At 46.5% G+C, this 23,655-nt stretch overlaps 1 protein-coding gene and 1 long non-coding RNA gene across 11 annotated transcripts in view; one reads left to right on the top strand and one right to left on the bottom strand.

Moving 5' to 3' along the window:
* Positions 1-23,655, bottom strand: part of DENND2B (DENN domain containing 2B) — a 229,234-nt gene that overhangs the window by 67,691 nt on the left and 137,888 nt on the right. The window contains exon 1 of one of the 10 annotated variants that reach the window (XM_055282506.2): positions 11,055-11,079. The exons of 8 other annotated variants lie outside the window; for them this stretch is intronic. The gene's annotated coding sequence lies outside the window, so the exon portion shown is untranslated. Of the gene's footprint in view, positions 1-9,678; positions 9,905-11,054; positions 11,080-23,655 lie in introns of those variants that run through there. One more of the 10 variants, XM_055282507.2, reaches the window with a different exon arrangement.
* LOC134736883 (uncharacterized) lies at positions 11,075-14,659 on the top strand. The gene is made up of 3 exons (XR_010121319.1): positions 11,075-11,504; positions 11,914-12,154; positions 13,133-14,659. It is a non-coding gene; the product is annotated as an uncharacterized lncRNA (long non-coding RNA).

The raw sequence follows: 23,655 nt of genomic DNA, 5'->3' as shown, positions 1-23,655 counted from the left end.
TTGTCACTATAACAGCCATAATAGCAACATGACCTACCTCCCATGACTGCCCTGTCTGGCAATAGAAGCTTAAAAAACGTTGTTCTTCCAGATCACACTTCCTTAGGTATTTGGAAGACAACCTCTCCATTCCCAAGTCCGAGTCATCTTTCAGACTCCCTAGTACTATCATTCCATTCACTGACCCTATGTGAGGCACTGTGCAAGGTGCTAGGATATTAACATGGAAGACACAGTCCCTGCCCTGGAGAAGCTAACTGTGAAGGGAGACAAGAAAGTAAAAAGTGGACTCCAGGAAGGCCTCATCAGGAGGTGACATTTGGATTAAGCCTTAATCTGTTACCCACAGTAAGGGGACCTAAGGAAAAGCAAAGGAGCATTTATTATGAGACACGCTGCTAGACTTTTTATACATGTAATTATAACAGCTAAAGTTACAAGCACTTCACGTGTATTAAGCCATTTAACCCTTTAACAACCCTGTGAGGTGGGTACTATTAATATTTCACAGGGTTAGTTACACTTTACCAGGGAAACCAAGATAGAGAGCAGTTAACTAGCTTGCTCCAGGACACATGGCTAGAAAGGGGCAGGGATTTATGCCCAGGTGGCCTGCACCAGCTCTGGGCCAGGACCCTGTACTGCCTCCAACTGTCTTCTAATTTAGTTCTCACCATTCTACAAGGTAGTGATAATACAGTCTCCTTTTTTCTGATTAGGAAATTTAAATTCAGAGAAATTAAATGACTGGACCAAGATCACTCAGCTAGTGAAGGAACAAAGCAGGAATGTAGACCCAGCTCTGTCTCACTCCATTGTCCACTTATTTTCTTTAACATTGATGGGGTGCTTTAAATTGCAGAGTCCCAGGCCCCAACTACTGAACAGGAATCTGTGGGGATGGGGCCTAGGAATCTGCATTTTAGTAAGCACTTTAAACCAGGCTTATATGCCCTGAAGTGAAAAAACTTGTGTCCCACAGCATGTTCTCTAGGGACTTAGTGGGGTCACGACTCACCATCTTCCCAAGAATCTGCCTAGCTATGTGCAACTAAAAGATGGGTACTCAGACCCTCTTCCTCCTCCCCCATCCCATTAGCTTCTTCCACCACACAGAGAACCACTGGCCCTCAACCACAAAGGAACACACACACCACGGGATCCAGTGAAAGCATTACCAATGGCTCATCTAAGCCATTTCCTCAGTCTCCAGGTGTGCTCCGTCTTCCTGTATTTTGAAATTACTCTTCCTGCCACCCATTCTGATCTCTTTGCTTGCTTTCTCCTCATTTCTAAACTCCTGGGAAAAAGAGTTTACATCAGAAGTCACACACTGGTGGTCTGCAGAAGCAAAATCACGTCTCATTTGGCCTTCCTTTTATTTTTAAATAATCTGAATTAGTTGTCAAGCTTAAGAAAGCAGGTGAATAGAAAGAAAAATTCAGATTCTAGATTGTTTTGAAAAATGAGAAAATTTACCATCACTGTGTGCACTCCTGCATGACAACAGTGGGCCAGAGCAAAGCACAAGTGGCCCAGTTAGATGCAGCGGCTCCCTCCACCGCAGCGCTGTGCCTCCTCATCCATGGCCTCCACCTGGTCCACTCGGCTCCAACCTGACCTCCCAACCAGCAGGTAAGTGTCGCAGCTCTCTAGCCTGCGTCCCAGCAGGAAGGGTTAGGACGCACGGCATTGGCAATAGCCACACAAAACCTCCTGGACGGCTGGGCAGGAGCAGTGCAGGGCACAGCCTCTTGGCTGCTTGAAACCCCCATCAATTCCCCTCACTGCAACAGGAAGAAAGACCTCTTGGAAGGCTGACAGCTTTTGCTCAGTCCAGCCTCCACCAGGCAACTCTCTAGCATCCTGAGTGCTCCTTCTCCTTCTGACCCGATCCCATCACCTGATCCACAGTGGCTCTCTCAAAAGTCCAAGAAGGGACCGATGAGAGCTCAGTCTCTGAAGGGAGCTCTTTCTGAGGGGTGCCCCACCTCTAAGAATGGACCTTCCTATCCTAGAGCAAAAAACCTATCTGTCCTTGTTTAGGTGACATTTCTAAATGTCTGTCTGATACTTTTCTGCAGGCATAACTGTGGATGTGACAGTATGTCTTGCTCTTGAAGCAGGAGACAGATGAGCCCCGAGTGAAGAGGAAGAAATGCAAGCATTTGGAGGAAAGCCTCCCATTCTGCTGAGGTTGATGTCACCACTGAGAGGCAACGTAAACATTGCCCAGCACTCTGCTTTATAGCCAAGGTAAGAAGTCAAGACGCCCGAAAATAGGAAACCTCTCGACCACATGAGAGAATTTCTGCTACATCTATGTTCCACTACTCTCCTAAGCAATTCTGCTCACGTGGAAGTCAAAGTTTAGGCAGCAGCCTGAAGGGACAGAGAAGGTGGGAACGGGAACAGAGCTCTTGTGTGTGTTCTGAGAACATGGTGAGAGCCAGGACAGGGCCATCAGTACAATGACAGTATAGTGACCCAACAGTGTGCAGCTGTGGCCTGATTGCCCTGGGACCAACCTGCCTACTCATCCTGCCCAGCAAACATCTCCTCAGACCCTCTTTACCTTCTTGCCAACTCCTTCCTGTACCTCCCCTCATCCATGGGCCCTGGCCAAGGACATGAGGAACAGACTGGCGGCTCCCCAGAGGAGGGCTGCCAAGAGTCTCAGCAACCAATACTGGCCCTCAGATTCTAAGGAGCTTAACAAATGCAACTAAATCAGGATGATCCTTCTCCGCATGGGACTTCAACCTCACCCTCAGCACTTGTGTCTTCTGGATCCTCCCATCAGCCCCTGTTCTTCCTGAAGCAGCGAGGCCCCCTGCTAAATTCCTGTGGAAAAGCTCCTCTGCTTTCTAGAAAGAGCTAAGCCCACCAATGCTATAAGCAAAAGGCACAGCCCCTCTCTGCCTAACCTCCCGACTGATTGACCACTTGCCTGGTTCTCAAAGGGATAAAAGGGCTCCTAGAAACATACTAAGAAAGAACCTGAGAAAAAGCTATGGCCCCTTTCCTTCTATCTTCTCAGTGCTGCCTCCATTCTCTCCCTGCCATACCTCCCTTTCCCCCACCTGCCCACAAAACCCAGAGCCGCTGCAAGCTTCAGTAACCTTAGATTAAGTTCCTTTTAAGTACCCAAACCAAGGTTCTCAAAAATGTGAGCTTTCACCTGTAATCCCAGCACTTTGGGAGGCAGAGGTAGGAGGATTGTTTGAGCCCAGGAGTTTGAGACCAGCCTAGGCAACAGAGCAAGACCCTGTCTTTACTAAAAATAAAAAATTAGCAGGATGTGGTGATGCACACCTGTAGCCCCAGCTACTTGGGAGCCTGAGGTGGGAGGATCACTTGAGCCCAGAAGTCCAAGGCTGTAGTGAGCTATAATCATGACACTGCACTCCAGCCTGGGTGACAGAGTCAGACCCTGTGAGAAGAAAAGAAAAGGAAAAAAAAGAAGAGAAGAGAAGAGAAGAAAAGAAAAGAAAAGAAAATTAAAGAAAAGAAAAGAAAAGAAGTGACAGGAAGGATTTTCTCAAGACCGTCCCATTCCCTACAAAATAGTAAACCCTTTTCTCCTTCACTACTTCTATACACATTGTAAATCTTATATCTTCTCCATTCCAGCCCCAGGTCCAAAAAGCCCTTCAAGTAAAAACGTAGTGGGGATAATGAGCCTGGTCAAGTGGAGAGGAACCAACATTTGTTTTGCTGGGAGGTCAGAGGATAGGTGGGTAAACAGGTCCCCGTGAGGCTGAAATCTCCCTCAATCAGCCACAGGAAAGACAATTTTTTGTTGTTGCATAATAATCAGAAAAAAAAGTAAGAACTTTTTCCATCTCTTCGCTGTCCACTTATCATTCCCACATCCTCTTTCCCAACCCTCCTCCTCAAAGAGAGCCCTTTAAGTCTGCTTTTTCAACCTCAACCATTTTTCAATCCCTTCTCCTGCCAGATGGTCCTTCTCCACTTCAGTGCAGATCCTGCAGAGGTTTAAAGCTCGGTTTAAACACTTCCTGAAAGCCTGAATTGGAGTGAGGGCTTGTTAGGCAATTTCAGGCCAAAGGAAATCTGGCTGTTTCTCACATAGTTTTAAAAACCTAGACATGGCTATTGGTGCCATTCTGGAAACTCAGCCTCTCAGCAAGTGGCTTATCCTAGCTCTGTCAAGACTATGGCACCTACTCTGCCGAATGTCTTGTCACCACTTGGAAAAAGAAGGCAGATTGGAAGCCTGATCCATAAAAAACCCTGCTCCTGGGGACCAACCACTGCCCTCTTTCACTCTGGCAAGGAGAACATGGTGGGTCCTGCAATTTCGACAATCCAGAGGCCACAGTCCTATCTCAGAGCAGCACCTTCACTCTGGCCAGCCACATCTCACTGGATGACATTTCCTGCACATGCCAGGAATGTTTATGCCGCCAAGCTTTTGTTCAACCAATTCCTTTGATTTTTCAGTGTCCCTTGCCCCTCATTCTTTCTTAAATATCCAGTTCAAGTGTCAACTTCTTCCTGACTCTAAGTCCTGACCTCCTTCTCACCCTTCCCATGCTCTCTGGTCTAGCTGAGCTCAACTTGACTGATGGCAAGCTGCCTCCCCTGCTCTAGAAGAAACTTATCATCCACAAGCTGCACCTTCTCCATGTAAGACTAGGAAATAATAAAGGCTAAAGGGACTGGGCAAAATACTAATACCTCCGTTTTACCACAGATAGCTTAGGGAGACTACTCCACCTCTATAATGAGAACACAAAGACCAATGAGAAGCCATCTATAAAGAACAGTGAGTACTCAGAGCCCAGTGGTACTGGAAGTCTCTGGGCTGGGGTTTAGCTTTCCCTCCAGCTCTCAACTTCAGCACCTCCTCCCTCATCCTCACTCTATTTTAGCTGCCTCTGCTTCTGATTTCACTAAGAACAGATCCTCAATGAGCTACACCCATCACATGTACTCTCCACCAGCATCATGGCTTCTGTCACCCCATCTATTCAAAACTCTCAAAACCATAGCTCCCATTACTCAAAGTAAAAGCCAAAATCTTTACAATGACTTATAAGGCCCTCCATTGTCTGGGTCCCTTTTATATCTCTGGCCCCATTTCAACTATTCTTTCTCCTTCACTCTCTCCACTCCAGCCACACTGTCCGCTTACCATGTGCTCAAACACACCAGGTGTGTTCCTACCCCAGGGCCTTCACACCTGCTGTACGCTGTAAGTAGAACTGCCCTCCCTAGATAGGGTGAACAGCAGTTGGGCTCCACAGTCCAGGCCCATCTCTAGTTCCCTCTGGCCTTCCCAGTGAAGGGTCTGACCCACTTACAGCAACCACAACCACTCAGAAAATTCAAAAGGAGGCCTCCCCCTGTGAAAACCCAAACGATTCTGGGCAGGAGTAACTTCAGCCCAAGAACTCAACTAAAATTGCTCTCTGAAAAGCTTATAAGACCGGGCCCAGTGGCTCATGCCTGTAATCCCAGCACTTTGGGAGGCCAAGGTGGGTGGATCACCTGAGGTCGGGAGTTTGAGACCAGCCTGACCAACATGGAGAAATCTTAGCTCTACTAAAAATACAAAATTAGCCAGGCATGGTGGCACATGCCTGTAATCCTAACTACTCGGGAGGCTGAGGCAGGAGAATCGCTTGAACCCGGGAGGCAGAGGTTGCGGTGAGCCAAGATCGCACCATTACACTCCAGCCTGGGCAACATGAGCAAAACTGCATCACAAAAAAAAAAAAAAAAAAAAGAAAAGAAAAAAAAAAGAAAACATTATAATGACTTTCCTATTATACCGTGCAAAAGGTACTTCTCTGGGCTTAATGAATTCCAGCACCTTCCTTTCCTGATGTCTACTGTTTTGGACACTGCTGATCAGCCCTCCCTGAAACACTGTAATGTAGTTAACTCTCAATCTGGAGCACACCCGCAGAGTGTGAAAGATCTTTATGTTCATTAAAAGAGGACGCAGGTTAAGAAAGGTTGGGAAGTAGTGTAGGAGAACTAAAGAAAGAGAGATAGGTGAGGGCATTTCATTTACTTATTTACTGGAACCCCTTGAGGGGATCTTTCCAGCCAGGCCCCCATGTTGCTGTGCCATGCTCTGGTCCTTGCCCTTGAGCAGCTCCCCACCCTGTCTGAGATGGATAAGTAAAGATTCTGGTACAATGTAACAAGAGCTGTGATATAAGTATGAACACAGAGCTCTGGGAGAGAGGAGAAAGGCATCTAATCAGGTGGAAGGATGGATGCTGGGGAGGATTTCTAGAGGAGACAGGAAATTATGGGCTGAGTCTTGCAGGATTGGAAGAGATAAAAGAAGGCAGAAGAAAAAACAAGAAGAAAAACCATAAACAAACGCCAAGGAGATCTTGGAGCAAGTGGAGATTTCTTAGAAGGAAACAAAAAGTGATAACCATAATGAAAAACACTGACAAATTAGACGACATTAAATAAGAACTTTGTTCATTTAACAAATGCCATACAGAGAGTGAAAAGCAAACCAACAGAGTATAAGACACTGTACTCAGTAGACCATCCAACCAAGAACTCATATCCAGAATATATGAGGAACTTTTACAATAAAAAACAACTCGCCGGGCGCGGTGGCTCACGCTTGTAATCCCAGCACTTTGGGAGGCCGAGGCGGGCGGATCACGAGGTCAGGAGATCGAGACCACGGTGAAACCCCGTCTCTACTAAAAAATACAAAAAATTAGCCGGGCGCGGTGGCAGGCGCCTGTAGTCCCAGCTACCCGGAGGCTGAGGCAGGAGAATGGCGTGAACCCGGGAGGCGGAGCTTGCAGTGAGCCGAGATTGCGCCACTGCACTCCAGCCCGGGCGACAGAGCGAGACTCTGTCTCAAAAAAAAAAACAAAACAAACAAAAAAAAACAACTCAAAAGAAAAATGGCACAAGAGTAGAACAGATACTTCACCAGAGAGGATACCCAAACAGTGTAGAGATATATGAAAAGGTATCCAACTTTATTAGTCATCAACAAAATGCAAATTATAACTGAGATGTGATACCCATTAACATACCCACTGGAATGGATAAAATGAAAAAGAAAATACCTACTGTTGGCAAGGATGTGAAGCAACTGGAATTCTCAAACACTGACAGAGGAAGTGTAAATCAATACTACCACTTTGGAATAACGTTGGGTATTATATACTAAAGCTAAATATAGGTATAACCCATGACCCAGCAATTCCTTTCTTAGTTTCATACCCATCAGAAATGCATACACATGCATACTAAAAGACAAGTATGAGAATGTGCATAACGACACTGTTCATAATGGCTATAAACTAAAAACTCAAATGCTCATAATCAGAAGAAGGCAAATTTTGGTATTTTACATAATGATTACTATACAGCAATGAGAATGAACATCTACAGCTACACACAACATGGATAAATCTCTCCATTATTCTGAATAAAAGAGCCAGAAACCAAGAATACATACTAGATGAGCCTATTTATAGAAACCAATAAAACCCAAAAATAAATCAATGCTATTAGAAGACAGGAGAATGGTTACTCATCGGAAGACTGGAGAGAGATTCTGGGATATTGATAATAATCTGTTTCTTGATCTGAGTGTTGGTTACATGGGTTCAGTTGTAAAAATTTGTCGACTTGGATACATATATACATTCACGTTGTATGATATACTTCATTAAAAAGTTTAATATAGCAAGCAGGATACAGAGCTCAGCAGATTTGGGAACATTAGATCCACAAAGCAAAGTTATTAAGAAGCAGTAGAGAGGCCAGGTGCAGTGGCTCAAGCCTGGAATCCCAGCACTTTGGGAGGCCGAGGTGGGTGGATCACGTGAGGTCAGGAGTTTGAGACCAGCCTGGCCAACATGGTGAAACCCTGTCTCTACTAAAAATACAAAAATTAGCTGGGCATGAAGGCAGGTGCCTGTAATCCCAGCTACTCAGGAGGTGGGGGCATGAGAATCACTTGAACCCAGTAGGCGGAGGTTGCAGTGAGCCAAGATCGTGCTACTGCACTCCAGCCTGGGCAACAGAGCGAGAATCAGTCTCAAAAAAGAAAAAAAAAGAAGCAGTAGAGGGTAACTCTGGAACTGCAGATCTTAGATCATAGGGCTCAATTTCCCTTTGGAGGAAAGCTCTTTTTTCCTCAAATTTGGAAGTAGAAGAAGAAAGCACACCTATATAGCCAGGCTCTGCTGGTTCTATGCATGTATTTAGCTTGTGTAATCTTAGTTACAACTATATGAAATAGACGCTATTATTTCCATTTTATGGATGAAGAAGCTGAGGCTGAAAGGTTAAGTAATTTGCCTAGAGTTTCATAAGCAGCAGACCCCAGAGTATGGAGAGGTTGGCATGAGGCTCTGGAAGTGATACCAGAGCACATTAGTTCTTTGGTCTCTGTCATATCTTGTGGCAGGAAGCCACCCTCCATCCCAAGTACACCCCTGCAGCCCCACTCTATCTGGATAAAGAATTAGAAAAGGGGTCGGGCATGATGGCTCACGCCTGTAATTCCAGCACTTTGGGAGGTCAGGAGTTCGAGACCAGCCTGACCAACGTGGTGAAGCCCTGTCTCTACTAAAAATACAAAAATTAGATGGGCGTGGTGGTGGGTGCCTGTAATCCTAGCTACTCTGGAGGCTGAGGCAGGAGAATCGCTTGAACCCGGGAGGCAGAGTTGCAGTGAGCTGAGATCGCGCCATTGCACTCCAGCCTAGGTGACAGAGTGAGACTCTGTCTCAAAAAAAAAAAAAAAAAAGGCCAGGTGCGGTGGCTCACGCCTGTAATCCCAGCACTTTGGGAGGCCGAGGCAGGTGGATCACGAGGTCAGGAGATCAAGACCATCCTGGCTAACACGGTGAAACCCAGTCTCTACTAAAAATGCAAAAAATTAGCCGGGCGAGGTAGCGGGCACCTGTAGTCCCAGCTACTTGGGAGGCTGAGGCAGGAGAATGGCGTGAACCCTGGGGGGCGGAGCCTGCAGTGAGCCGAGATCGTGCCACTGCACTCCAGCCTGGGCGACAGCGAGACTCCATCTCAAAAAAAAAAAAAAAGAACTAGAAAAGGATATTAGCAGAAGGTCCAATGCCTGGCCCCTGAATTCTGGTTGTCAAAATCCCATTTTTCTTTAAGCCATCTAGTTCAGAAGGCTCTGAGTCAACAACAAATAAGCGTAAGAGATGCCTATCATCAGCCGGGCGCGGTGGCTCACGCTTGTAATCCCAGCACTTTGGGAGGCTGAGGCGGGCGGATCACGAGGTCGGGAGATCGAGACCACGGTGAAACCCCGTCTCTACTAAAAATACAAAAAATTAGCCGGGCGTGGTGGCGGGCGCCTGTAGTCCCAGCTACTCGGAGAGGCTGAGGCAGGAGAATGGCGTGAACCCAGGAGGCGGAGCTTGCAGTGAGCCGAGATTGTGCCACTGCACTCCAGCCTGGGCGACAGAGCGAGACTCCGTCTCAAAAAAAAAAAAAAAAAAAAAAAGAGATGCCTATCATCATTCTTCCCCATCTAGAGAAAGGGGCTCACACACACAGACCCTGGTCAAATGAACACCTTCCCCCTAACAATGCAGTCTGCTGGAGCTGAGACTGCAGAGAAAGAGTCTGTCCATCCACCTGCCCAACTCCTTTAAGGGCCATAATGACAACCGAACTTGCCTCTTCTTCCTCCTTTAAACAGAGCAAGTGCTACTTGGCAGTTTCAGGTCTTCGCTTCTCAGACTGTGTGCTGAGGTGCCCCAAAGCACCATGATGAACTCACAGTGATGCTGCTAAATATTTTAAATCTTTGAGGGAAATAGAGCAACACTCAACATTTGTTGAACACCCCATGAGTTCACAGCTTAAACAACAGACTGCATTACATTCTTTTCGATGATGTCATTTGTTTCTGAGGCTGGGTTTTCAGCAGTTGCTGTGATAAAAAGCAAATACCATGTGAAAAGCAATGTGGAACAGGAAATAAGGATGGCACTAATCAATCTGGTTCCAAGGTCTGCTATGCTATGCAGTACCTAGTACATCCCATTAATAAGTAATTGTGGTTAAGAATGGAATATAAATATTTTTCCTTTCAATTTCTTACATCATTTTTTTTCAGATGGCTACTCAGTTGTTAGGATATAAATACTTAATTGTTTAAACCTACTTAAGGCCAGGCATGGTGGCTCACCCCTGTAATCCCAGTACTTTGGGAGGCCAAGGCGGGTAGATTACCTGAGGTCAGGAGTTCGAGACCAGCCTAGCCAACATGGTGAAACCCTAATTTTACTAAAAATACAAAAAAATTAGCCAGAAGTGATGGTGCCTGCCTGTAGTCCCAGCTACTAGGGAAGCTGAGGCAGGAGGATCACTTGAACCCGGGAGGCGGAGGATGCAGTGAGCCAACTGCACTCCAGCCCAGGTGACAGAGTAAGACTTCATATAAAAACAAACAAAAAAACCTACTTAAAAAAGAAAACTTAGGTATTTCTTTTGGGCTATGGACACTGTAAAAAAAAAAATTACTGAAACACTAAGGCCCATGAACTAAGAAAGTCTGGGAGTCTGTGCAGCAGGTGTTTTTAAGCCTCTGTTCATGGAGCCAAGAGGAGTTCCCAGGGCAGGCCCAACCCAGCCCCAGAAGTGGGCAGGAGTCAACATTCAGGCCTGTGGCAGCACACTCAGGCTTCCCAGAGTGGCTGGTAGAACAGCCCCTCTGCCTGAACAGAAGTGCCTGCACACCAATTATCCCTCAGCCCAGGCCCTGCACATCCGCATAAGCCTCACCCTAGGCTCCCAGGCACCCCTATGAACTGCCTCCCTGAAAAGCTCTGTTTAGCTCCAACCTCATGAATAAAACCCAAAGCCAGCCCAGAAGCCTGCCAGCCAGCAGAGGCCTTCCACACACACTCAGACTTGGGCAATGTCCACAAACCAAATCATTAATCCAAAAAGACAGGGAGCAATGGGAACCAAGGAGAGGGCTTCCACTGACAGACCATCCACTGAAAGGCCAACTCAGGCTTTCTGGGTGAAGATCTGCATGAAAATACCTTCTTTGTTCCCATGGGGTTTCTTGCCAGCTATACTCCCTCCCTCCATTCTTCCTTGAAGTCACAATCCTCTGTTGGTGACATCACAGTTGTTGATACAATAGCCAACTGTTGTGATGTCACAGGACTCAACTTTTGTCATTTTAGGTGGGGGTGCTGGGGTGGAGAATGTGACAGAGGACAAGAATAGAATACAGTTATAGAACTGGAATTCGCTTTTTCTTGCTAATTTCCCTGATAATGAAGGGCAGTGACTCAGAAAAGGAAAGGCAAGCCTCTGGCAGCAAGGCTGTGTGTAGATTCATCTATACCAAGGGGAGGATGGTGGGGAGGCAGGGAGGAGACAAAAGAAAAGAATTTCGAATTCCAGGATTGGCCAAATATGAAGATGCTCTTAGTCTGGCCAAGTCCAGGACCTTCTCTTTCCCTCACCTATCGCCTGAGCCCAGAGTAAGGAGAGGCTCCCGGCTGGAACACTTCCTGGAAATTAATGTGTGGGAGGTGGTATTCTGTTGTAGACTCCCAACTGGCAGAGGGACAGTCAGTTTGGACTGAGTCCTAAGGACAGTGACCAGGATGGAGAGGGCACTCAGAAGCATGTCACAGGAGAAATGACGGAAGGAACTGAGAATGTTTACCCTGGAGAAGGGAAGGCTGTGGAGCGGGCAGGGTGACCATTGGCTTGGGAATTCTGAAAGGCTCTCATGTGAAAAAGGGATTAGATGTGTTTTCTAGGGTCCCCCAAAGAGACCTCAGAAAATGAGAGACCCAGAGAGGCCAAAATGAAGAAGAAGTTTTAATTCTTAAATTCCATTTGGAGACTATCAATTCTTTTTAATTCCTTATTTCTCAGTTACAGAATATGTTCCAGAGGACAAGGACTGTGTTGTTCATCACAGTATTCCAGAACTTAAAAGGAACTGGCACATAATTGGAGCTTACTAATATTTGTCAAAAAAATGAACAAATGAGGCAATGACAATGGTCTTGTGAAGCTGCTGCTATTTACGGAGACTCACTCATTCCGCAAGTATTTTTTGCACCCCCTACCACACTCCACTCAGTTACATGCTGGGAATACCACAGTAAAGGCAGATAAGGTTAGTCCATCCCCTCACCTTTGAGATGGGCGTGGGTGGCACCTAAGGTCGCTTTCAATACCGAGATTCCTAGATTCTTAGAGTTGACTAAAAAGTTTAAAACTGAGAGGAAAGAGTACCCCAAGGGCCACAGATTAACCCTCCCTTCTACTATCAGCACTAGAGATCTGGTAATGAAGGGCAGTGACTCAGAAAAGGAATGGCAAGCCACTGGCAGCAAGGGTGTGTGTAGACTCATCTATACCAAGGGGAGTTGGGAGGACAGGGAGGGACAAAAGAAGGAGATCCAGATCAAGCTGTTCCTTCTTTCTGAGCTGGGAGAGGCCTCTTGGTGAGAAAGCACTGCCAGATCAGACGAGAGCAACCAGGCTGGGCACTTATCCAAGTACCCCTCCCCACCCGGAGACGAAGTGGGCTCCCTCAACCCAGCAATAAAATCTGTATGGCCCAGTTAGGTAATACAAGGTATTACATATGACCTTGCTTCCCTCAAGGATCTTTAATTTATTTATTTATTTATTTATTTATTTATTAATTATTTAGAGACTAGGTCTTGCTCTGTCTCCCAGGCTGGAGTACAGTCATACAATAAGAGCTCACTGCAGCCTCAAACTTGGGCTCAAGTGATCCTCCTGCCTCAGCCTCCAGAGTAGCTGGGACTACAGATGCATGCCACCATAGCCAGCTAAGTTTTTAAATTTTTTGTAGAGATATAGGTTTTGCTATTTTGCCCAGGCTGGTCTCAAACTCCTGGCCTTAAGTGATCCTCCTGCCTCCCAAAACGCTGGCATTACAGGTGTGAGCAACCGTGCCTGGCCAAATGTGCTATTTTCTAATGTGGTTTGTAAACTGGTCAGGAAACAATTCCCAAAGAAGAATCAAATCTACCATCAGGTGAGCAGACCCCTTTAGCTATGTAACCGCAGGTGTGACTAGCAGGCTATGGTCACAGCTTATACTTTCTCCCTTTTCCCGAAGTCCTCAATCTCCCTGTAGGAAGCTTGGGGAATGTGCCTCCTGCCCTCTTCTAGACCAGTCAGCATGCTCACCAAGCACACTAAAGCCACCCAAGTCACAGCTGACTCATGCCATTGCTCTTTGTAATGAGGTATGACATGTTTCTAAGCTCTTGTATATTTTTATATTTGTAGCCTACAATTAGGCATTTTTGAGGGATGTAGCTGACTAGGGGTTCTGTTCAGTGACCTATAATTATACATTCAGGCATCATGGTCAATCCAGGCAACTCTCAGGCCTGCAGGAACCTCATGGAGGAAGCCACTTGGCTCTAAGAAGCTCCAGAGAATACTGTAGTAATGTGGCTTAGAAGGGCCACACTGCCCCTCCTTCCTGCTCTTGGAGGCACTCCCTCTATGTCCCCTTCATCTCCCTTATCACTCACTGCCTGACTCAGCAATGCCTGCCAAGCCCAAGTGCTGACACATTTGTGGATCTAGTGCCAGCAGAGGACGACTTTGAGGGACAGTCTCCATTGCCAAGGTAACAGCAATGTAAAGCAACTTCTTTTTTTTTTTTTTTTTTTTTTGAGACAGAGTCTCACTTTGTCACCCAGGCTGGAGTGCAGTGGCACGATCTCAGCTCCCCACAACCTCTGCTTCCCAGGTTCATGTAATTCTCGTGCCTCAGCCTCCTGAGTAGCTGGGATTACAGGCACATACCACCACTCCCAGCCAATTTTTGTATTTTTAGTAGAGACGGAGTTTCACCATGTTGGCCAGGCTGGTCTTGAACTCCTGACCTCAAGTGATTCGCCCGCCTTGGCCTCCCAAAGTGCTGGGATTACAGGTGTGAACCACCGTGCCTGGTCATAAAGCAACTTCAAAAAACTCCCATAAGCGTCTCATCTTAGAAAAAAGGGGTCACACACCCCGTTCATGGGACCCTGCAGTCAGCTGCTGTGCCTCCGCTCTGAGCCAGCCTTTTTGCCACCTGTTGCAGTGGTCACACTGATCCTAATCCTCCCCCATGCAAATGCCTACCACCTAGCTTTACCACTATTTCCCTGGCTGGGAAAGAAGGACTGGTTTAGCACAAAAAATCTGTCCCTTATGACATTTCACATATACATTTGGCTCCAATAAAACTCATTTGTTGGGCCAAGTGCGGTGGCTCATGACTGTAGTCTCAGCACTGTGGGAGGCCAAGGCAGGCAGATCACCTGAACCCAGGAGTTCAAGACCAGCCTGGGTAACATAGTGAGGCTCCATATCTACAAAACATAAAAAAGAAATAAAGGGGCAAAAAAAGATTTCTTGATTTTTTTTAAGAGCAGCTCAAATCCTGGCATTTAATCAAAGAGACTGCCAGTAGCCCACCTTTGTGTAGCTGTGAAGGGCAATTGTGGCCCATGCTCAGAGCAGCATCTGCATTAAGTATGAGCCCAGTATCTAAACTACAATTACTTTGCAAGTTTCCCTTCTTCCCCAATGCAAAGTACTTTAGAGTACTTTATACTGTTCAAAAACACTTTCACATATTATCTCATTTGAGTCCACCAATAAGCCCAATAGGAATAAATGCAAAAGGTATCTTCTCCGTTTCACAAAGGAGGAGGCTGGGGCTCCGGAAGGCTAAGCATCTTGCCCTCAGTTCACTTAATTAGTAAGAGTAGAACCAGGTCCAGAATTGCTCTGCAATCTTCATAAATTAACAATTAGTAGTCACTACTTCATAGAGACATTGTAAGGATAAATGAATTAACATATGTAAAGTGCCTGGAATAGTGTCTGGCTCATAGTTAGGACTATGTTATCATTATGAACAGTATAATCACCACCACCCGGAATCCTCAATTCCAAAGCTACAGCTCTTTTCCTTCTATCCTGCTGCATTTTGCTCAGAAAATAGTTTCATCTCACCTTGAGCGAATCCAGACCTAATCTGTATAGTCAGTCTATGGAGCCCAGAACTCACTGGGCTTTTTTTCTTTTTTCTAATTTATTTAAAAAATCTTTTTATGAGCAGGGTCTTGCTCTGTCACCCAGGCTGAAGTGCAGGGGCATCATTATAGCTACTGCAGCCCTGAACTCCTGGCTAAAATGATCCTCCTGCCTCAGCCTTCCCAAGTAGCTGGGATGATAGGTGTGCACCACTGCACAGACTCTATCTTGCCACTCCACGAACGACTCCATACTTGTGTGCACAGGGAAGTACACACACCCCACCTTTTCTGCCAGTCTGATACTCATCTCCTAGCCTCTCTGATGGCACTTATGCCATGTTAGACACCTTTCTGTGGTTTGCCCTGCCTGCAGTACATGACCTTCACTTAGATCCAATTCTTCACTCATTTAGTTTCTTTCTTCAACAATCATTTCACAAGCACCTACCCTTTACTAAGCCCCATACTAGAGGCTTTTCCTCGAAAACATATCAAATGAAATGTGCAAGAGCAGCAGGATGCACAAGGAGCGGTGGCAGCATAAAGATGCCAGAAAGTAACCGTCAGCGGGCAGCACAAAAGATTTCAGAGGAGGCAAAGCTAAAATGGGTTTTAGAGCAACTAGAGTGCTCTCAGCAGACAAGGGGAGAAAAGGACATTCCATGCTATGGGGAACAGTGTATACACAGGAACACAAAGCAGAATCATATAGAGTATGGGGTATACAATCTCACACTACCAGCATGCAGGGGCTGTGAGTGTGTGTGTGTTGTGTGTGTGCACATGTGTGTTACTGTGAGATAAGAAATATATATATATTTTCCATATATATAAAATAATGAATACATATAGATATATATCTCTATATATATAATAAGGAATATACATATGTGTGTGTGTATACACACACACACACACACACACACACACACACACAGAGAGAGAGCGAGAGCCTTCTTCCCAGTTCTGGGCACAGCTTCAAAAACCCTTGGCATTTCCCAAGGGGTGGGGGTGAGAGGAGCCTACTTTGTGATTCATAACAAGTCCCTCTACCATATCTGAATTTATGCTAATGAAGTGAGGATTTATTTCTTACGGTTCCAGAGGCTGGGAAGTCTTAAGATTGATGGCTGAATCTGGTGCAGGCCTTCTTGCTGCATCATCCCATAGCAGAAAGGCAGAAGGGCACAACAGCACACACAAAAGAGAGAGAGGGCAGGAGGGGGCCAGACTTGTTTTTATCAGAAACAAACTCTAGCAATGATGGTATTAATCCATTTATGAGGGTGGAGCCCTCATGGCCCAATCGCTCTGAAGGGTCCTACCTCTTAATACCATCACAATGGCAATCAGATTTCAACATGAGTTTTGGAGGGGACATTCAAAACATGGCATGCCGACATAGTGAAACCTCCATAAAAACCCGAAACTTCTGAGTTCACAGAGCTCCCGGTTTGGTGAACACATCAAGGTGCTGGGAGGATGGTGCACTTTGAGAGGGAATGGAAGCTCTAAACACACACACACACACACACACACACCAAAATTTTGCCCTATGCATCTCTTCCATTTGGCTGTTCCTGAGTTGTATCCTTAATAATAAACTAATAGTAATATAATACTAATAGTAGGGTTAATAGTAAGTCAACTGTTTTTCTGAGTTCTGTGAGCCATTCTAACAAATTACCAAACCTGAGGAGGGGGTTGTGGGAACCGATCCCTCCAACTTTATAGTGAGTTGGTCAAAGGTATGGGTGGCCCGGGCTTGTGATTAGCATCTGAAGTAGGGACAGTCTTGTCCCCACTTAATCTGTGGAGATTATGCTAGCTCCAGGTAGTGTCGAAATTGAATTAAATTGTAAGAAACCCCAGTTGGTGTCCAGAAAGTTTGGCAAATTGGCCAATGTGAGAGAAAAAAACCCCACACATTTGGTGTCAGGAGTGTTGTGAGGAGCAATATATCATACTAATAGTAGAGTGAGTGTGAGAGTGTGGGTGTATGCAAGATGGAAGGAAACAGAGAGAGAGGGAAAGAAATTAGATTGGATACGGGATGGTGCAAAATGAGGCTAGAAAGGCAGGGATAGGCCTAGAGTGCCATGACCAGGAGACACCTGGGCGGCTCCAGCATTCCAGCAACCTTACACACTGAAGCCTCAAGGGCATTTCCCTCCAAACTGCCTGGGGGTGGCAGGCAGCTGGGAAAACAAACATCAAGACTGCCTTTCCAGGGATGAGTGGCAATCCCAACTCCTTGGGTATGCTTACAGCGCACCAATTTTCAATGAAAAATCCTTTAACAACTGTTTTCTCTCTCTTTCTGTCTTTCCTTCCCCTCCTTCTAAAGAAGAGCTGTTTATCCCTCTTCTCATTTCTGCCCCGCTCTGAGCCCTGAGTTTTAGTGCCAGTGCTTTTACACAAATCCAGCTTTACATCTTGAGTGAAATATAATTTCATAGGAATGTAATTCTGGAATGATCTCATTGAAAAAGCACATCCAGCAAAGGCCATGAGCAGACTTCAGGCCAGCCCATTCACACCCAGAGCCAAGAAGATTGCAGACCCCTTTCCCTTAAATGGAGAATGTGCCTGAGACCCAAAGCAAAGCACATCAGCTACCTAGGGATATTCTCCTGCCTACAGCCAGCCAGCCTGCCTGCCTGCAGACCATGGCCAGGGCCCACAGCAGCGGCCACCATGAGCCACTCTGGCACCATACAAGGACAGACTCAAGAGGGCATCCAAGCAAACAGGCCTCACCCCAGAGACGTTGCCTCTGGCCCTCGGGAGGGCTCTGGCTCCATGCCATCAAATGTGAGCTGAAAATATTAACACTCCCCTGTCATAGCCCCATCGGAGACAGAAGAGTATCCGAAGCCCAGCTGCTAAAGATCCTCCCCACACCCACCTGCCTTCCTAACTCTCTGAAACCCAATTACCATCTGACCCTATTGAGAGAGAGTCAGAAAGTGGGGCATTTGACTCTGAAACTAGATGTCAAAGCCAGGCCCAGCCCAGTCCAGCAGAGCTGAGGCAGAGCAGAACGGGGGAGAAATAATATAGTCTGATGGATGCTCAAAAAATCCTACTGAAAAAAATCACCAAGTTGGAATCTCTGGAAAAAATGTCCTCATTCCAAATCTGTTCCCCACCCCCAATGAATTCTCATAAAATGGACCAGAAAAGGAGGGAAAAAAAAAAACTTAATGGCTTGCAGGGTCTATGGGAACTCTCTGTACTATCTTTGCAACTGTTCTGTAAATCTGAAACTATTCTAAAATGTAACACTTATGAAAAATAATGGCTTATTGCGGTTTCCTCTGTAAGAAACAATGGGAAAAGCATGATCTTTGGGTATGAAACTCTGCCTCTACCAGCTATGAAGCTTTGCATGTGTTGCCTACCCTCTCTAAGCTTCAGTTTTCTCATCTGTAAAATGGAGAGAACAGTTCCAACCACGAAGTGCTATTGTGCAGATTGAGTAAGATAGTGCATGCAAAGGACTTACCACTGCTAAAAGTGCTTTCTTTCTGGGCAGCAGCAGTTTCTCCACTCAGTCAGCCTTCACGTTGGGTTCTTGACAACTGCAGCTGGAGACCCTACCTCCACCCTTCAGCCCTACCTGTCTTCATGACTAGCAGCCTCTTCCAGAAACGGCAGGACACTTTAATCCCAAAGCACAGTAATCACCGGAAAGGCTGAAGGCTGCCTTATAGCAAGTTCTGACTAGTGAAAGCACACCTTTGTTGACAGAAACTTGTTCTCCTTCCTGCTTTCCCTTCCTCCATTAGAATCCAGTGTCACTGCCATTAGCTGAATGACTTTCCTAAGGGTTACAGGGATCCATCAGAAGGAAAGCCAGAAGCTGACAGAGTTGGGCTTCTGACAGAGAGGAAGTGTGCTCTCAAAATCGCCACAGAAGATTCTTCCCCTTCAGTAGCACCACTACCATCCATCATCGCCACCACCCTAACTCCTGGCTGTGCCCTGCTCCCCATCCTGGCCCCAAGCTGGGCTGATAAACTACAAATCCACGAGTCAAGGGGCACAGCAAGTTCCCCCAAACCAAGACATATGTCTCAAGGCTGGGCAGGAAGTTGCCCCCAGGCCCTGAAGCCCGACTCCGGAGCCTCAGCCACCTTGCCTCTTGTCTACAAGATGATGTTACTTGCTTCTCCCCTGGGGAGACTGAGATGAGTGGGCAGTCTAGGAACCCTATCTAGGTTTTCTTATTTTTTTCGTTTTTTTTTTTTTTCACTTTTTTTTTTGAGACAGAGTCTCGCTCTGTTGCCTAGGCTGCAGTGCAATGGCGTGATATCAGCTCACTGCAACTTCCGCCTCCCAGGTTCATGCGATTCTCCCGCCTCAGCCTCCTGAGTAGCCAGGATTACAGGGGCCCACCAACATACCTGGCTAATTTTTGTATTTTCAATAGACACAGGGTTTCACCATGTTGGCCAGGGTGGTCTCGAACTCCTGACCTCAAGTGATCCTCCCACCTTGACCTCCCAAAGTGCTGGGATTACAGACGTGAGCCACCGTGCCTGGCCCCCATCTGGGTCTTTTAAGTGGATGGACTACAGACCAAGGAAAGAATCAGGTGAAGAAAGGTACAGCTGTGATGTCGTGTTATCTCCTTGAAAATCAATCACAAGAATATCAGATACTTAAAAAAACAAAAAACTCTCCCAAGACAAAAGATAAGTCCAATCTTACCCTGAAAATTTACTGTCCAAATAAGGGAGCAGTCAGTGCTACAACAGTCAGGCTGTTCCAACTCCAAAAAGCCCTGGGAGAGAGGCAGTTCCCGGGCTTCAGATTCCACTGACAGGTTGTAACCCCTCAAAGCCACTAATGGGTACATTCTAGTGGCTAATTCCTCTGACCTTCCAGATGGCTGGGTTGGGGACACACGCCAGCTGAGGCCCAAGGACATCGGTTCCTGGCAGGGAGTATGCAAAATCTCAGCAGCTCCAACCAGGCCAGATAACAGCCCCATGCTCAAGGACGAGCTGCCGGAAGCAGGACCCAGGAGGAAGACGTCCTTGGAGCCATTTCTTCTTTAATCAAATAAGAGCCAAATATAGCCAAATATGAAGAAACAATGTCATCTTCTTTGAAATTTTTCTCCACTTCATCACCTTATACCTAGTTTACTGCAATGGTCTCTGGTTATATAGACAGCACTTTATCCAGTGACAGCCCATAGGAGGCACTAAATAAATGTTAAACAGTATTATTATATGACAAGCTCCCCTCTATTCTTCTACCTCCAGTCCTCTCTGCTCATAAGTGATAGACTAAGCATCCTGGAATGTCAGTATCATCATGTTATTCTTCTGGGCTCCTTAACTGCCAATCACACCAGACTCAGGTTCCCTTAATTGGTTCCAACCAATCTCACTTTCCAATTCTTCCTTCCCTCTTCAGCCAGCCCTGGCCCTACCTTCAGCCAGCCCTGGCCCTACCACCCTCCCCAGACCTGCCCACACAGAGATACACAGCCTTGCAAATGCACACAGACACGTGTGCATGCGCACATACACACACACACACCCCACCTCTATCCAGGCAGGACACCTTCTGCTCCAAACATGTCCACATGTCCATTTCTGCCCCATGTTTCTGGGCTCAAATCACTGGCAGCCTGGAGTGCTCTCCTTCTTCCTCTCTGCTTATCCAATTCCTAGTATGCTCCAAGGCCCAGGCCAAGGTCCCCTGAAGCTCAGGCTGAGAAGCCATTCAATCCACAAACGACCAAGAACCTGCCTTATGCAAGACACTAGCCCAGTCACTGAGGACACAGGAAGGAAAATAACACAGTCCTACAGGCTCCTGACTGGTGGGAGGGGCTTCAACATGAACTGCCCTGCTCACCTGAACCATGCAGGCAGCAGAGTCAACCACCAGACATCACAGGCAGCTTGCTGTGACACTTGTAGGAGTAAGGTGAGGGCAGCGCATGAAACCCAGCTAGATGGGGTCTTCTTACCTTTCAAGACTTCAGCCTTTCAAAGAAGCCACCAGGGCCTAGTGGCTTAGAATATATTCTATTATAAGAACCTTCATTCTCTGTGACCACCATGGGTAGCACTGCCCCATCTTGCTTTAGAATTTTATCAGCTAGGCTGGGTCCTACCTCATTCAATAATAGCCATGGTCAGCTACCTCTCCTTAGGGCCAGGCACAAGCCTCACATCCCTGCCCTAAGCCAGGGAACAGAGAGAGAATGATCTCCTTAGGGGTTCCTAGGCCTGATGCTACTTGACTACAGAGATGATGGGGGTCACATGGGAGCCAACCCTTAGGCCTCTTCAGGGAAAAACGGTAATCTGCAATTCTCAGACCATAGGAGTAACTCCACCCTTCCCTCTCTTACTTAAGAAAGCTTATGAGAGAGTGAGTGGGCTTGCTATTATTATAGGTATAATCTTGCATACCTTCTAAATTATAAGAATAGGTAACCCATTTAAGTTTACTTTGGTCCTTTAACTCCTACAGTAAAAAATGCCTATGATACATGCCTCACATCTAGTCCTAAGCTGCTAGTGAGTTACAGTGCCTGGAGAGAAGCAGCTGCTGTGAGCTTCCAGTGTGCCACCACCCCCCAGGCACCCCACCTTGGATAGTCAAGAGGGCTACCTGGGTAAAAACGAGATCCTAAGACAGACTTGTAAGCTCAACCCAGAGGGTAATCCTAATTCATTTCCCCCTGCCCAGGGGAGACAAATGCTGCTACATCAATGACTGGGGAAAAGGCCCACATATTTTTCATGTCTCACCCTCATGGAGTGGCGTCTCACTGCTTCGAAGATTGGAACTATTACTGACTTGGTATTCATATGGACCAAAGGTACTTTCTGTTGGACATTCCTTAGGCCTGTCACACATGGTTCAAGAAAGCAGTAAGATGGAAAAGAGAGACCAGCTAAGAGCTACTCCAAACGCCCACATCATCAGATGATCATCCCAAGTGTCAGAGAATCTATGAATCAACTGCTCAAAGCTACGCACGTTGGGAGTGCTCTAAAATTACTATCAATACAGTTATTCTTTTTCCCAGAACCAGGAAAGGCTCTCTTGATGTAATCTTAGATACCAGGGAATATAATGTTCAACCCAGGGAAAAAAAAGAGAGAACACCTAACCCATCCCTACTTATATTTCCAGCAGTAGAGACTCACAGTCTTCCTCATCATCCACCCTCCCCATAATCTACCTGAACCTGAAGTCTCTGAATAAGCTTATCTCACATGTGACTTAGCTGTTGCTTTTTATAGCATGAACTATTCAGCCTCCTACTAAGACCATCTTTTCCAGAGAGGCTGAATGGGTCTCAGTCTCTACTAAGGAAGCTCACATCCTTCAGGAGCTTACCCAAAACAACAGTCACATATTTAGGCATGCTGGCTTGTACAGCTCAGGACAGCCAGAAAGGCCACAGCAGCTGCTGACCAGTACACCACATGTGAGTACTAATGGGGATCAATGAGTCAAGCCTTGAAAGGGCAGAAGGAAAGAAGCTGCCATTGGCCCTTGGATCACCAGCAACTAGCTCGAAAGAGTCTGCCTAATGAGGACTGCATCCAGCTGTAACGAGCACCTAATCTTTGAAGCCTGTGGCATCCAGACAGTATCACTTCCTACTTGACTGCCTTCAGAGGGGCCTCCTACACAGCCACCCCTTACACTACACCCATCTCCAAGGCTGAAGACCTAGGGCACACTATCTTGACAGGCTTAGCCACACATTTCAGTCCCCATCCACATCCACCCTCCCCCTGCCCCTGACAGCTCAAATATTCAGTCTCCACATATGTGTCTATGTGCCTGTGTGTCTGTGTTTTATTTATACTACCCATGTCTGTTGTTAGCAACAGAAACAAAGTACTTTAAGGCAGAAAAGGCAAGTCTGCCAATTGGCTTGCTGCTCCCTGCCTGCTTCCAGCTCAGGGAAGGGCTGGTAAATGATCCTTCCAGCTCCAATTTACCATGTGTGCCTACGGCTCCCACGTACCCGGGGGCTGGGAGGCATGGCGCCAGTTTGCCCCACATTAGTCACTGCTGCATGGGGTGCTGGCCATCACCTCTCTCTCTTCTTCCCTGGAGGGCACACCCTGAACACCTGATTCCCTCACCTGCCTAAATGTTGATTACTGTCAAAAGGCAGAGCTTCAGAAGCCAGAATTCGAGAAACCCATGGTAAAAATGAAAGCGCAGTGCCTCCCCAGACTCAGACTCTGGAGAACTAGCCCAGGCTAAGTTTTACTTTCATGTCCTTCCATCCCCACTTCAGTTTTTCTGCTACTGATAATCTTCCAAGTTCCAATAGCAGGCTCCCTAATAACATTGACAGTAATTATTGATCACTACTTTGTTTCAGCTGAGAGAACAAAACATGAGATGTGATTCTTACATGTGGGGAGCTCACAGACAAATGTAGGGCGATGAGACACAACAGCAAACGATGCAAGTGTGGGACACAAACTAGAAAGACAGGACAATGGGGTGGTGGAGGGGACAGAGCAGCTCTGGATGGGGCTTCTGTGGGAGAGGAAATGTGAGCCAGACTGTAAAGGACAAACAGTAGCTGGACAGA

The sequence above is a fragment of the Symphalangus syndactylus genome, chromosome 6 (genome assembly GCF_028878055.3).
Source record: "Symphalangus syndactylus isolate Jambi chromosome 6, NHGRI_mSymSyn1-v2.1_pri, whole genome shotgun sequence".
NCBI lineage: Eukaryota > Metazoa > Chordata > Mammalia > Primates > Hylobatidae > Symphalangus > Symphalangus syndactylus.
Note: the sequence above shows the minus strand (reverse complement) of the source record. Positions and strands in the feature narration are given on the sequence as shown.